Source organism: Pinus tabuliformis, chromosome X, assembly GCF_031772625.1.
Source record: "Pinus tabuliformis cultivar Carrire ecotype Pingquan chromosome X, CPIR1, whole genome shotgun sequence".
Taxonomy (NCBI): domain Eukaryota; kingdom Viridiplantae; phylum Streptophyta; class Pinopsida; order Pinales; family Pinaceae; genus Pinus; species Pinus tabuliformis.
In genome coordinates this window covers 1207110103-1207124993 of record NC_142308.1, presented here as the reverse complement: position 1 = coordinate 1207124993, position 14891 = coordinate 1207110103, and positions in this window count along the sequence as shown.

Below are 14891 nucleotides of genomic sequence, written 5' to 3'. Positions count from 1 at the left end.
CAATTTATTTCATTACAACTGCTAATTTTTACAATTGGTTTCAACCACCCAACCCAAGAATTTCCCATGCTTTCCCAGGTAGCTTTAGATTTAAAATAGATTGAAATAAGTTCACATCATACCTCATTGGTAGCTCGTCAATAAGGTACACTTGCAATCTTGTTTACTTCTTGTCACAACAAGTCAAACTAGCATCTTTGACCAAATCATCATGTATAAATATATCACATCAAGTTAGCTCAAAACACAACCATCATAGATCAAAATCATAAATCACATGTAACCATCATAAACCAGAATCATAGATCACATGTAATAATCATATGGCAGAATCATAAACCATGTTCATAATAAAACTGAATGACATACTGATACTTATCCTTCAATCAATCCTTACTTCTACCTTTGTTCTTTCTATACATACACTGGATCAGTTGCCATGCTTGACAAGCACCCAGTGCCTTTGCTTCTATTCAATCACGTACACATACACAATGTACATCATAACACATACATCCACAAAAAGTGTATGACATTGCACAATGCATACACCTACACTTGATATACATAATGACACATACACCTGCACCTGGTGTGCAACACAACACAATACATACTCCTACATTTAGTGTACAACACACTACACATACGTACGCATAGTACAAAACAATGAATACACAGTTCACAATGCCACGACTACACAATTCATATGCGTAGTACCACATGTACACAACACAACATGTATGACATGCACATAATACCACATGTACCACATGTACAACATTTACACAGTACCACCTATATACAGCACCACCTACACAACATGTACAAAACATCACATGTACATGTCACCACCTGCACAACGTGTACACAATGCCACATGTACATCGAACCACCTGTACAACCTATACACAATACCACATGTGTTGTTGGGAAAAGTATCTATTCAGAACACCCCTATCCCACTCTAAGGTGTGACAGTGCCTTAGCAACAAACAAGGAAAACTGCTTGAGTATTCTTCTTTATGAAATGTAAATGAAGAGGAAGGATGTAACTAACCTTTGTCTTTCGCTAGTTTGTTGATCCAATCGCTCTTCCCTTTGTTCGCTTCCCGCTGCCTACTCCCTTACTGGCCCAGCTTCACTAAATACCTGCAAGATCACAGAAGAGAGAAACTACACGAAGATATAGATTTACATTCATAAAAAGCTCAGGATCAGATTAAGCTAAACATGCAAATATAACAAAACATCACTGATATACAAGCATGTAGAAGAAACTCAAATAGTTTTATTGATATGATAAGAAAGTCCAAGAGGAGATACAACCAAGTGAATCCCGATCCAGCATCTACCTCCCAGCAAAGGAATCCCTTCCTCACCTCCAACAAAGCATAAATCACCCAATGCACTAATCTCAATTTCAAACCAACAGCAATTCTCTGCAAAGTACAAAATTCCAGCCTCCGGATCTCTGGGATGAGGGATCCATATATAGATGTAAGCAGAGAGGATGAGTCAGCTTATGTTTTGACTTGTGGCTTCTCTCTGTCAGTTCTTGCTTCCACTTGGAGACTGAGAGCCTCTTACTCATCACTGGTCGAATTCAGTGAGGCAAGTGTCATTGGAGAAGATTTTGGAAGCTTCCATTGTCTCTCCACCTCGTTGAATGACTCTGCCACTTGTCATTTCCCGCTCAACGCACCTGGGTAGTGCATTCAAGTGCATTGCAATGCACCTAGCCAGTGTATTTGGGTGCTTTGCAACGCAGGCAGCTAGTGGAGCTTCTGAATTGATCCTGATTTGACTAGTTTTGAGCAGTTTCTGGTGGAGAACTTCTGGGAGAAGTTGTCATTGGTTGACCTTGTTCCTTTAGGGGTAGGAACAACACTTTTAGGGACTTTGGATCCCTTGGATTATGGACATTTCATGCTTAGAGCTGTAAGGCACAAAAATGTCTATAACAGTTGCCCCCTAAAGTATGAGGCCATTTATCAGGTGAAATTCTTTATTAGGAGGATCCGAAGTTCTTTCAATGTTGGGAGGAGACCTGTAATAAGATACAATACAATACATTATTTTTCATATTGTTTTCATGATCTCGCTGAGGCGGGCATTCCCATGCTCAGCTTTATAAATTCATTTTTTTGTACATAGGACAGACAATCGTCTGATGGTAGACTGATGATTCTGATGAAATCATCATCCTTTTGGTAGGATGATTATCTGTTCTGCAATGCTGTACATGTCAATGTCTTTATTTTTCCTGAATATATATCGCAGCCCGGATGGATGAAACTAGATCCGGGGTCTTCAATTTCGTCCGATCTTCACTCTAAGTACAAGTCGATCCATGTGAGAAATGTTTTGAAGTCGAACATGGAAAGACATCGCTTGATTACCAGTCAATGATGTAAACTGTTAACAAGCGCAAGAGGAATCACCGATAATGATAATGACCCTCAAGGTACTGCAGTACAATTCACGTGGTGCGAATAAAGGACTTGGCGTCGAACACCACGCAAAATCTTTCGGTCGAAGGTCATTGATGTATACCTGTCGCCGGAAGTGAGAAACTTGCCATTGAGGCATGGAAGCTTCAAAGTACTGAAGAGGGTGTTCCTAGATCAACTTCTTGAATAATGAGCTGATGTCGACAAGAAGTGATCCGTCAAAGGAGGGCCTTAATGAATCCCACATCAATGACACAGAACAGAGCAAATGATTTTGATGGAGGTGAAAACGATCTGATGATATATGGTTCAGGGTGGCGGTCATGAAAGAATGAAGTATAATGTATGGTAGTGGATGGGACACGGGTGACTTCTCTGGATGACTTCTCTTGAACATATCGGCGACACTTATATGATGGATTGGTAGGATTTACCCCAAAGGTGGATGGTATGGCGAGACCATGGTGATGTGACCGGTGAATGAAACAACCCAACCTGACTCAAGCACGGAGTGGAAGTGTCATGTTCAAGAGCGACTTGCTACCAATAAAGGTTCTTTGAGTTTCTTCCCAATTTTTCCCCAGTAATTGCTGACCAGTACCTCTTTATTTTTGTCAAGCTTGAGGAGGATAACATATGCTTGTTCTATAATTTGCCCTTCGGGCAAACCCATCGCTATGTTTTAACGAGCCTAGTGATAGTGAAACTCGTTCTCGTCTAAAGACAAGTTTGTCGCTATTAATGTTTTTAACGAGTTTAATGACAAAGATAACTCGATCCTTTTCATTTTTAGAGAGTCTGAAAAGGTACGTAAAGTTAACTCCGAAATTCCTTTTTCGTCATCTAATCCCTTAAGTCCGAAAAAGTATAAAAAATTACAGAGGGGATGAATTTTCGATAGTTTTAACGAGCCGAACAAAACAAGCGCTCGATCTTTTTGTGCATAATCCCTCAGGTCCAAAAAGATTAAAATCTAGAGGAGGGATAGCACTTCCGGTCGCTTTAACGAGCTGGAAGGCCAAAACTCGGCAATCTTTTCATATTTTACGAGTCAGATGAAAAGAGCTTAAAGAAGACTCGTCTTTTGAGGAACGAGTGATAAATCGGGTAGTAGTTGATTCCAGGTAAGGGTCGGAATTTTCCAATCACGGCAGTGTCACAAGGATGGCTAGTGAAATCACTCTTCGCAGCTGTTCCTCAAAATGGGTAAACAATCAAATGGAGGTGAATGATCGGCCAATGGAAAAGTGGAGGTGATGGTGCAAACACGACCAAGGCTTTAATGGCTGATAACATTACATTCACGGTGGTTATTTACCGGAGGATAGTTCATTTTTTAACGAGCTTAAACGCAGGTTGAAACACTTGCTCGATCTTATGTTTATTTTTTAACGAGCATGAACTATGTGCTAAAACTGCTCGATGATAAGTTTGCATGCCCCCAGCATAATAACGCAAATCGAGGTGCATGCCCCCCAAGCTTCATTGCATTCAACTCGGTGGTTGGAATGAAGGTTTACCTTTGAGATTTGGAAAGGGGATTTGTTTCATTTTTTAATGAGGTTGACACAGTAAAAGAACTATCCTCATGACTCCTTGTTTCATTTTTTAACGAGGTTGACACGAGATAAGAACCGTCCTCGGAGTCCAAATCCATTAGATATAGAAGGTTTCATATTCCACTGTGGCCACTTCCGCCAGATTACTCAAAGGCGGTAGGGCAAATGTACCCATTAAGGCAGGGTGTTTTAGGAGACCTACTCCGATATTTTGGAGCGAATGATTGCTTCCATGGATAATTGGAATGCTTCCAGTAACTTGAGAACCATTGGGGAGGAAGTTTTGCTGATCGACGATTGTAATCCCTCCTTGAGAGGGAAATGCAATCTTTCTAAAATAGGTCGACACAACAGCTGCCATGGCATATATCCACGGTCTTCCTAGTAGGATGTTGTAATCAAGATTTCCATCGATGACTTCAACATCTATTTCTACTGTTTTTCCCCCTAGTTCAACCTTCAAGTTATTTAGGATACCATATGGGGTATATGTCCTTCTGTCGAATGCTTTTAACATCGTCAAAGATCGCGACAAGGTTGGAGATCCTAAATTTTTCCAACAACTCATCGACATAATACATGTAGATGCCCCCTCATCAATAATTGTTCGATGAACAGTTTTGTTGAGGGCTTTCACTTGAATAAGGAAAGCTAGTTGGGCTGATAACTGAGGATCGTATCCTTTGTGGTCGAAGGATACAAGATTGGAATCCTTAGGATCAACCCCACCAATGGCTGATAACAAAGCCTGCCTTTGGGATGGGCAATTTTGTAGCACCTCAAGAGTCGACATAGCGGATGGCGATTGGGCCAAATCTTCCACTATGTTGTAATGATGCGCCGCTCTAGCGCGGGGATTAAATGTCGACTTGTGTACTACTCCCTTTGGCGGTTTTATTGTTAATTCAGGAATGATGGGTGGTACAACTTCTGTCGAAGTTGTTGTCGAACTACTTGGTTGATCTTTATCCTTGTGGTTCGATAGCTGCGGATTCCCGTAATATTTGTTCCTTGTCGAAATCAAAGCATCATTTTGCTGTTTCAAAATCGACAACATTAGCACTTGAGACGGGGAAGCATTTCCACTATCAACCAGATTTTTTCCTGGATTTGGAAACGGATCAGTTAACACAGATGAGGTTTTCGAACTTTTAAATAATTTCTTAAGCTCAGCTTTGTATGGACATTCTTTCGTCCAATGATCCTCGTCACATATTTGACACCCGAAAGGGGGTTTCCTATTTCCAGGAGGGTTTGAAGAAGTTTTTTCAGGAGATGACTCATCCTGTTTCTTCTTCTTCCCTTTGCCTTTCTTCTTCTTGCTTCCTGGTTGTTTGGTTTCTTTGCCCTTATCTGCTGATACGGCATTTACTTCCGAAGCAAGAATTTCGTCTTTTGCATTTTGATCTGAAATCTTACGGGCTTTCTTGGACGTAGCCTTTGTCGATTTCGCATTTGTCGTGCCAATCACGCCATCGCCGGCGTGAGAGTCATTGTTTGATTTAGGAGGAGGAGGAATTGAGAATTCTGGTCTAGGGGCATCAGGTATTTTGTCGTAGAGCGTGCTGGACTGAGTATAGACCAAGTCCAGATATTGCGCACGAGCGATAACTTTCTCTTCTATTACGACCCCCCCCTTTGCCACATCTTCCGTGATGGTAGGAAGTAAAGACTTGATAAAACATTCAGCTAATAGCTGATCGGGAACGTACGTTTTTACCATCCTGCGACGACGTCGCCACTCATGTATATGATCAGATATGTGAGTGGCCGTTGTCTGTTTGAAGTTGGTAAGGAGTTCTGTTCCCGTTTCATACCTTATCGGTAATTGAAAATGGGTTAAAAAGGTTGTGGCTAAGGTACTGAAGTTGTCGAACGAAGCTCTAGGCAATTCAATATACCATTTTGCCGCTGGACCTGTTAACGTCCTCTGAAAGAGGCGAAGCCTTATCGAATCATCATTCAGTGTGTTTGATGAACACCATAGATGAAATGTCATCATGTGATTCGATGGATCTTCACCCGGATTTCCATTAAATTTAGGAATATCTGATGGAAGTTTGTGTGGAATCGCTGGCCACCAAGGGGCGTAAGCAATTGGATCGTTTGTTAACCGGTGTAAATCAGGTAACTCTAAGGTTGCCACGAATGGTAACTGCTGATTCAGGTTAGGTGAAGCATACCCAGGATACGATGGAATCGCCTGAGCAGTCGGCCTTTGCATACCAGCATAATGCAGTTGATGCTGGTATGACTGATACGGTTGGTGGGCATGACCATTGTAAAATGGTTGATTTTGACCGTTTTGAATGTACGGCTGTCCACTGTTCGCAAAGATCTGCTGCTCAGAACCTTGGTATACTTGTTGGAATTGTGGTTGCTGGTATTGCACCAACCACGGTTGCGAAGCCATGTTCTGTTGCGCTATACTAACCGTTGGACCAAGGTGTGGGGTAATTGTACCCATTTGGACCTGTGTCACCCCACCAGTCGGCGATTGTGGTTGAGTCACAGGGTCAAGGGGTTGTTGCATTACAACCTGAGAAATCTGAGGTTGACATACAACAGGCATCGTTTGAACTTGTGACACTGTCACAATAGCTGGTGCAGTTGGGATGTTCGACATAGGTACATATTGTTGCATAGAATACACAACTCTTGGTTGTTGGGGTAGTATAGGTACCCAACCACTTGATGTTATTCCAGTATAACCTGAATATTGTTGTGAACTCCCGTATGGATATCCTCCCGGAGGGGGTAATGAAAGCGCATACTGCCCCCATACGGTGGTAATCCGGAACTCAAGGGTATTGTCTGTCCTTGGGGACTGGATTGCCCAAATTGACCTACAAATGGATCAATTTGGCGAGTCTCAACATAAGAGTTGCCGGATATTATTCCGGAGGAACAAACAGGAACGGACCATACTGTCGAAATAGCCCCTGGATGGACTCCTTCTAGTGGTTGTGAGCTAGTCGGGACAGATGGTATGCCGGCAAACATTGTCGGAGTGACGACAGGGAGTTCTGCTGTCGCTGTGTCAGTCGACACAGTCCTAGATGTTGACGGTTGTTCAGACATTTTGAGTCTATCCAAAAGATTACCTAGCGATTCTACAGGAACTTCCACTGGTGGTAGACTAACTTCTGATGTCGAAGGAAATAGAGTGACCCCGACTCCAAAATGTGTTGGAGTACTTGCTTGTGGATCTTCTACAATTTCCTCTATCACAATCAAATTAGGTGGAAGGGGAAGACTGTCAGGTCCGTAAAATATTTCTGGTGCCAAAGAAGGGGTTGAATCGACAACGACAGATGTTTGAGAAGTAAGACTCTCCGAACTGGTTGCAGATGGAACTGGTTCAATAACACAAGTGTTTGCTCTCAGACTAGGATCAGTATCACTGTCCCTCTGTGGCTGTTGAACTTCTTCTGTAGAGGCAGGGTTTCCAGAAATGTTTGGAGTAACCGGAATCTCGGATGTTGTTGGAACACTTGTTCTAACTTTAATAGGAGATTTCGAACCGGTTAAATGAGTTCGCTTTGTCCGTACTGTTTTCGATTCTGGAGACAAAGACGGTTGACTCGTAAGCCTCCGCGAACGACGGGGTTTCAATTGACTTTCTTCCACGATTGCGGATTACTCGATCAACTAAAATACAAAAGGGGAAATATGTTTCCGAATTAAATGAATTTTAGACGCTTTAGACACAACTTGCTTTTTCAGTTTTTAAGAGTCGAGAAAAAACAAAAGATGACTCTAGTCTCCTTCGATTTTTAATGAGCCTGAAGTGACAAGTGCTCAGATGGACCTTTTCCGTTAAGGAGTCTGAAAAGGAATGAAAGGGACTTCTCTGGAGATCTAGGTAAAGGGTGTGCCAAACCAATCACAAAATTGCAGGATACGTTTTACTGTACGGCAGTCAATCTTCCCGAATGCTGTGTTCGGTGCATTGCGATCAGTAGGGCAGCCGACATGGCTTCCTATGGATAAAAGGTTTTAATCCTATAGGGGTCTCCCAATATATACTCGACGGTACGTGGGAGCACAATCCATACTGGCACTTATCGTCTCTCAGGAGGAATCACCCAACCATCAGTGAGGCCGACAGTCACCAGGTTTTACGACGCTAGAACACGTCTCTAGCCTAGACCTCTATGTTGTGCGTTAAGTTACAAAGTGTTGTTAAGTTCATTCAATTTATTTTAGGTTGATCTTTCTTAGAAGTTTTCCTTTTTGGATCACCACGAGATGTAGATGAAATTCCTAAATGCAATCTAAAGATGATAAGCAAGCATTTATCTCTTTTCAACAATGAAAATCCTAGCTACAAGGGGAAAAGAAAGACAATCTTTTCTCAAAGAGCAAAGAGCACACTGTAAATGCACTTTTCCTAAATCAAACCATACAAACTATCAATATGCAAATGCACAAATGCATGTATTTGTTTTCACTTTCTTAATATTGATGCCTAAAAAGAAAGTTGATGTACAAATTTGAATTTGCTTTCAAGTGAAAAACACAAACAAGCTTCTTTTTCAAAATAAAAAAGGTAGAGAAGATTACGACACTTTATGATTTTGAAGTAAACACTCGTTTCGACACTAGAAAGAGACAAATTCAAACCAAAGCAAAAGTAAAAAGTATAATCAACTGTCAACAGCAAAGGAACTTTCTCCTAAGATCAAAATCGACACTTACGACAGATCTAAATCTAAGGACGACAGTATGACTATTTCACTTTTCAATGGAAAACTGTAAATGATGTAACAAATACACAAAGAACACCTACAGTCTTTTTGTACAACTGAGGCGGAATTAAGGCAAAGAAAAGGGGTTTTCAGATAGGTACACACACTGATAACAGGCTGCAAAAATCAGAGATAAAACTGAACAAAATGAAGCAAAGAACCACAGCTGCACAGGGCAAAGGCTGATCAGCGCACCTGTTTCACAGAGAAACTGAATTGCAGCGCAGGTAGCCCTCTCGGGACCTGCGTTGAAATGCAGAACCTCTTCACAGAGCCTGCGCTGAAGTAGAAACAAGAATTTTCTCTGGGTTCTGGGTCACGGTTTGCAGTTTAATCTATGGTTTTTGGCCAGATAAAAGCTATCAGTAAGGTACAATTAGAGGGATGATTTAAAGGAGGACTAAGAGCTATCACAAAGGGCAGTTAGAGCATTTGTGGATCAGCTGTTCAGATCATAAACAGGCCCAGTGAATGGACTAGAGTAGCAGATCTCTACTTTGCATTTGTAAATGGGAAATGCAGTTCGATTCGCCACTCCTAAGTTTATGAGAAGAACAACAATAGAAACACAAATAAACTAACTAGATACGATCCCCAACGGAGTCGCCAATTTATTTTTGGGAAAAGTATCTATTCAGAACGCCCCTATCCCACTCTAAGGTGTGACAATGCCTTAGCAACAAACAAGGAAAACTGCTTGAGTATTCTTCTTTATGAAATGTAAATGAAGAGGAAGGATGTAACTAACCTGTGTCTTTCGCTAGTTTGTTGATCCAATCAGTCTTCCCTTTGTTCGCTTCCCGCTGCCTGCTCCCTTACTGGCCCAGCTTCACTAAATTCTTGCAAGATCACAGAAGAGAGAAACTACACGAAGATATAGATTTACATTCATAAAAAGCTCAGGATCAGATTAAGCTAAACACGCAAATATAACAAAACATCACTGATATACAAGCATGTAGAAGAAACTCAAATAGTTTTATTGATATGATAAGAAAGTTCAAGAGGAGATACAACCAAGTGAGTCCTGATCCAGCATCTACCTCCCAGCAAAGGAATCCCTTCCTCACCTCCAACAAAGCATAAATCACCCAATGCACTAATCTCAATCTCAAACCAACAACAATTCTCTGCAAAGTACAAAATTCCAGCCTCCGGATCTCTGGGATGAGGGATCCATATATAGATGTAAGCAGAGAGGATGAGTCAGCTTATGTTTTGACTTGTGGCTTCTCTCTGTTAGTTCTTGCTTCCACTTGGAGACTGAGAGCCTCTTACTCATCACTGGTCGAATTCAGTGAGGCAAGTGTCATTGGAGAAGATTCTGGAAGCTTCCATTGTCTCTCCACCTCGTTGAATGACTCTGCCACTTGTCATTTCCTGCTCAACGCACCTGGGTAGTGCATTCAAGTGCGTTGCAACGCACCTAGCCAGTGTATTTGGGTGCTTTGCAACGCAGGCAGCTAGTAGAGCTTCTGAATTGATCCTGATTTGACTAGTTTTGAGCAGTTTCTGGTGGAGAACTTTTGGGAGAAGCTGTCATTGGTTGACCTTGTTCCTTTAGGGGCAGGAACAACACTTTTAGGGACTTTGTATCCCTTGGATTATGGACATTTCATGCTTAGAGCTGTAAGGCACAAAAATGTCTATAACAACATGTACACAACAACACATGAATGACATGTAAATGACACCATATCTACATAGCGCCACACACTGGACATGTACATAGCACCACCTACACACAACACCACATGCACACAACACCATATGTACATAGCACCACATGTATAACATGAACAAAACACCACATGTACAATCATGCACACAACACCATATGTACATAGCACCACATGTAAAACATGCACACAACACCATATGTACATAGAACTACATATACAACATGTACATAGCACCATATGCACACAACACCGCATATCCAACATGTGCATAGCACCATATTCACACAACACCGCATATATAACATGTACATAGAACCATCTATACCCAACACTGCATATGAAATATGCACACAATACCATATATACAACTGGCACTCAACACCATAGGTACAATCACTGAATATACAATATGCATAGCATATACACAATAATAGAATTTCACATCCAATATCACACTGTCTCTACCAAGAAACCTTGCTTCCAGTGTCTCTTTACCATCCATGTGTATCCTAGCATGCTGTATATCATACTACTTTCATTCTATTGATGTATCCCTCAGTATAACATGTCCATAACATAGACATAATATAATCACATAATATCAACTCATAACCACATGACCCTGAACTCATATATTTTTCAGGAATACTCTTCCCACTTGATTCCCCATAAGATTAGGAACCTCTTTCATGCCCTCCACTTGCATAAGAAATCATTCCTCCACATAATGATCCCTGAAAACCCTGTCATACAGTGACATAGATACATAGATACATACATATATATAAACATTAGCATAAAACAATCTCGATCCTATTAGACAATGGAATACATACATACATATATAAATATAAATATTAACATAAAATAATCATGATCCATGATGACCTTGTCAGATATGACATACATACATGTATACATATATAGACATCAACATAATCATTATCACAACATAATTATCAGATACCATAAGGTCAAGGTTAAGAGAAATCCCTTTATCTATTCATAGCTTGCACAAAGTTGAGAACAATGATTCCCAACATAGCCAAGGAATTTGACACCTCAAGTCCATTTACATTACCTTTCTCATGAATTTTTTTCCATAGTTCATTTATTCCAATGGACCCAACCAACTCAACCAACTGTCATACTATTGCCTTCTACTGCCCTTATACATGCATCGACATCATCTAAGTATTTTCCCAAAGAACCCCCAAGACCCTCAAACATAAAAGGTAAGAAAAAAAAGCAAACAAGAAGCAAACCATGAAAACCAATAGAAATATGACACCACAAATAAAGTGTTATGGCCGTATACTAGACATAAACAAATCACAAATCAAGCGCCAAAAAATCGCAAAAGACTGAAAGCACAAGATTAAAACTAGACACCTTGACTCAATCCCATGGTTCCCAAAGAAAAATCAACCCGAGCCTTCTTCAAGATTTCATGGCAACCTCTCTTTCCATGCAATTCCCTGCATCACACTACCATAAACACATAATTGTCAGTGTATAAATAAATATAACAATATACTAGTTACCTTACCTTGTTATGCCAAGCATGTTTCCTTGTAACTGAACAAATCCATGCCATCTCTCAAGTGACTTCAATTCCTTGATGGATCCAACTATAACTAGAAACTAGTTGATATACCAGTAAAATACATGTTCAGGAATATAACAAATATCCACACAATTTCAGACAAATTAGTGTTAAGAAGACATCCTATATGCAGATCACTCATTCGTTTGGAATTGCAGTTTCCAAACGTATCCAAAGGAATTCTCACCCAATTTCTTTCTTTTACATTTACCTTGCTGCAACTGAGTCTTACTATGTACTGTCACATCACCCAATGGATAGTTATATAAACAAGTCAACTATTAACTTGTCATGCTAATACCAAGCATGCTTCCTATAACTATTCACACATGTCGATCACACGTTCCAAAGATCAAGGCGACATATCTATTACTTGGAAATTGACCTTCACCAAGTCTAATAACCATGTCATAATCAAAATCAACTCACGTTCATCATTAACAATACATAATGTTACACTCAAGTACATATCAGCTGTCTAAACATATATGTGTTAGTATGACCATTTTAAAACAAGATCATTTCTTCGAGAAATCTTACAGACACATACTCATATCATGCAATGAATCAAACATTCCAACAAATTATAAATGTACCATGTTATATAATTAAACTAGATGACATAATAGACACCAAAAACTCAAACACCAAATAGATGACATAATCAAATAGTCAAGCACCAAATATATGGCATAAGCAAACTCAACTTAATATATCTCACGGGAGGCTATCTTGTATGCACAATCAAGCTATATTAGCGTGATATAACTTCACAACATATCAACTCAACCATAAATAAGGTCATGATATCCATAACAGTAACTAGCTAACATGTTCACATTATAAACTCATAAATAATTATCATTTATTCATAACAATCACATATGCATCGCCAGTCTAGATTAGTATGACATAATACCACAGTATATGAACTCATACCTGAATGTAATAACCCTAACCATCTACATAGGCCAATCCAATTTAGCATTATACATATAACATCAAGATCTTAGTTGCAATAACCCTAATCATCAAGTTAACTAAAACATAACAACCACAAGTTAACATATAACATACTCATCAACAACATATAACATAATCATCAAGTTAATTATTATATAACAATCAACAAGTTAAGATATAACATAATCATCAACTTAACTAACATAAAACAACATCAACAATACATACAAGCATAGGTTACTATCATTCATGACTATTTGACACATGTATATGACTACACTCATCAACTAGAATTTATCATATATGTAACCATAATAATAATAATAGAATGACAAACATATAAGTAACCCTAATGCTTATAACAACCATTAACCACATACCTACATACAAAACATAAAACCTATATGATGATCTTCTCTTATCCGGAAGTTTAGTTCCATAACCTCACTCTAATGATTTGCATCTCTTGCTTCACCTTAGTCAACACATCAACATCATAACATACCAACAACATCATGATGACCTGAAATGCCTTCAACTACCTCATGCAAAGAAACCATGCCCATAAAAATGCATGCATAATAACATATAGACACTGACATGTATAGAAAATGAATATACAACCGACATGCATTCATGACTAACACATCCCAACAACAACATCATCAATTTTCACATGGTGACACAATCAAAACAATGACCAACACACCATGCATACACAACAAGCACATAGTCCACAAACATAAAAACCACATATGCAAATGACATGCATGCATTACAAACACATTCTACCCATCGAGTCCGAGGGTTGAACCATGCTTTGATACCACTTTGTGGTATCAGATATCACCCAAAGAGGACAAAAACTAGACATTCCCCAAAGAGAATGAAATCCGCTCTGATACCACTCTATGGTATCAAATATGACCCAAAGAGAGTGCAACCTGCTCTGATACCACTCTATGGTATCATATATGACCCAAAGAGAGTGAAATCCACTTTGATACCACTCTATGGTATTAGATATGCCTGAAAGAGAGCACAATCCGATTTAATACCACTTTGTAACACCTTCATCCCACATCTACCCAAGTAACTGGCCAACCGGGGTAAATACGCGACAAGAGGTCACTATAATGGGATTAAACCTCCTGATTCACCTTAACGAAGTGGAACTAGTGGAACACGTCATACAGACCTTCCACATCAGCACCAAAACTCCCAGGAGCCATCCCAACCACTCAGGTAACCAACCCTTGATACCAACTAAAGTTTTAGTGCATCAAACCCTTGAACGCTCCCTTGATATGGACAAGGGTGTGTCTAGGAGGCTCCAGAACCTCCCACAACAAGGGAAAGGAAGCTTCCAGGGACTTTTTTCCCTAGTGTTGTGCATGTGACTCCGATATTTATGCCACTTTTTTAGGCCCAGAGCCCAAGTCAATGCCCAAAACTCAATGAAACCTTTAGAAATGAAATTTCACAATGGAACAAAGATACATATGCAAAAACATCAACAAAGACTAGACTAGACCCCTACTAGCCATGACAAGCATTTCATCAAACATGTCACAAACATGAAAGCTATAGGTCTTAACAACAGAACTGAGCATAGGGGTCTCATACTTATATGAGATTCACTATGAGGCATTTTTTCCTTATCACATTAGCTGCATTATCATCTATTAGGCCATAAATACATTTTTCATTCATTTACAAGTAAAAACATGATGAGAGCCATACATAACCATTGTCATAATACATGTTCATAACCAACATAATAACAATAGAAATACCAAGGAAACAACAACCATATAATCCACATATAAACTAGTATAATACTCATGAAATAACAAGCATAAAGAACCTCATATTAG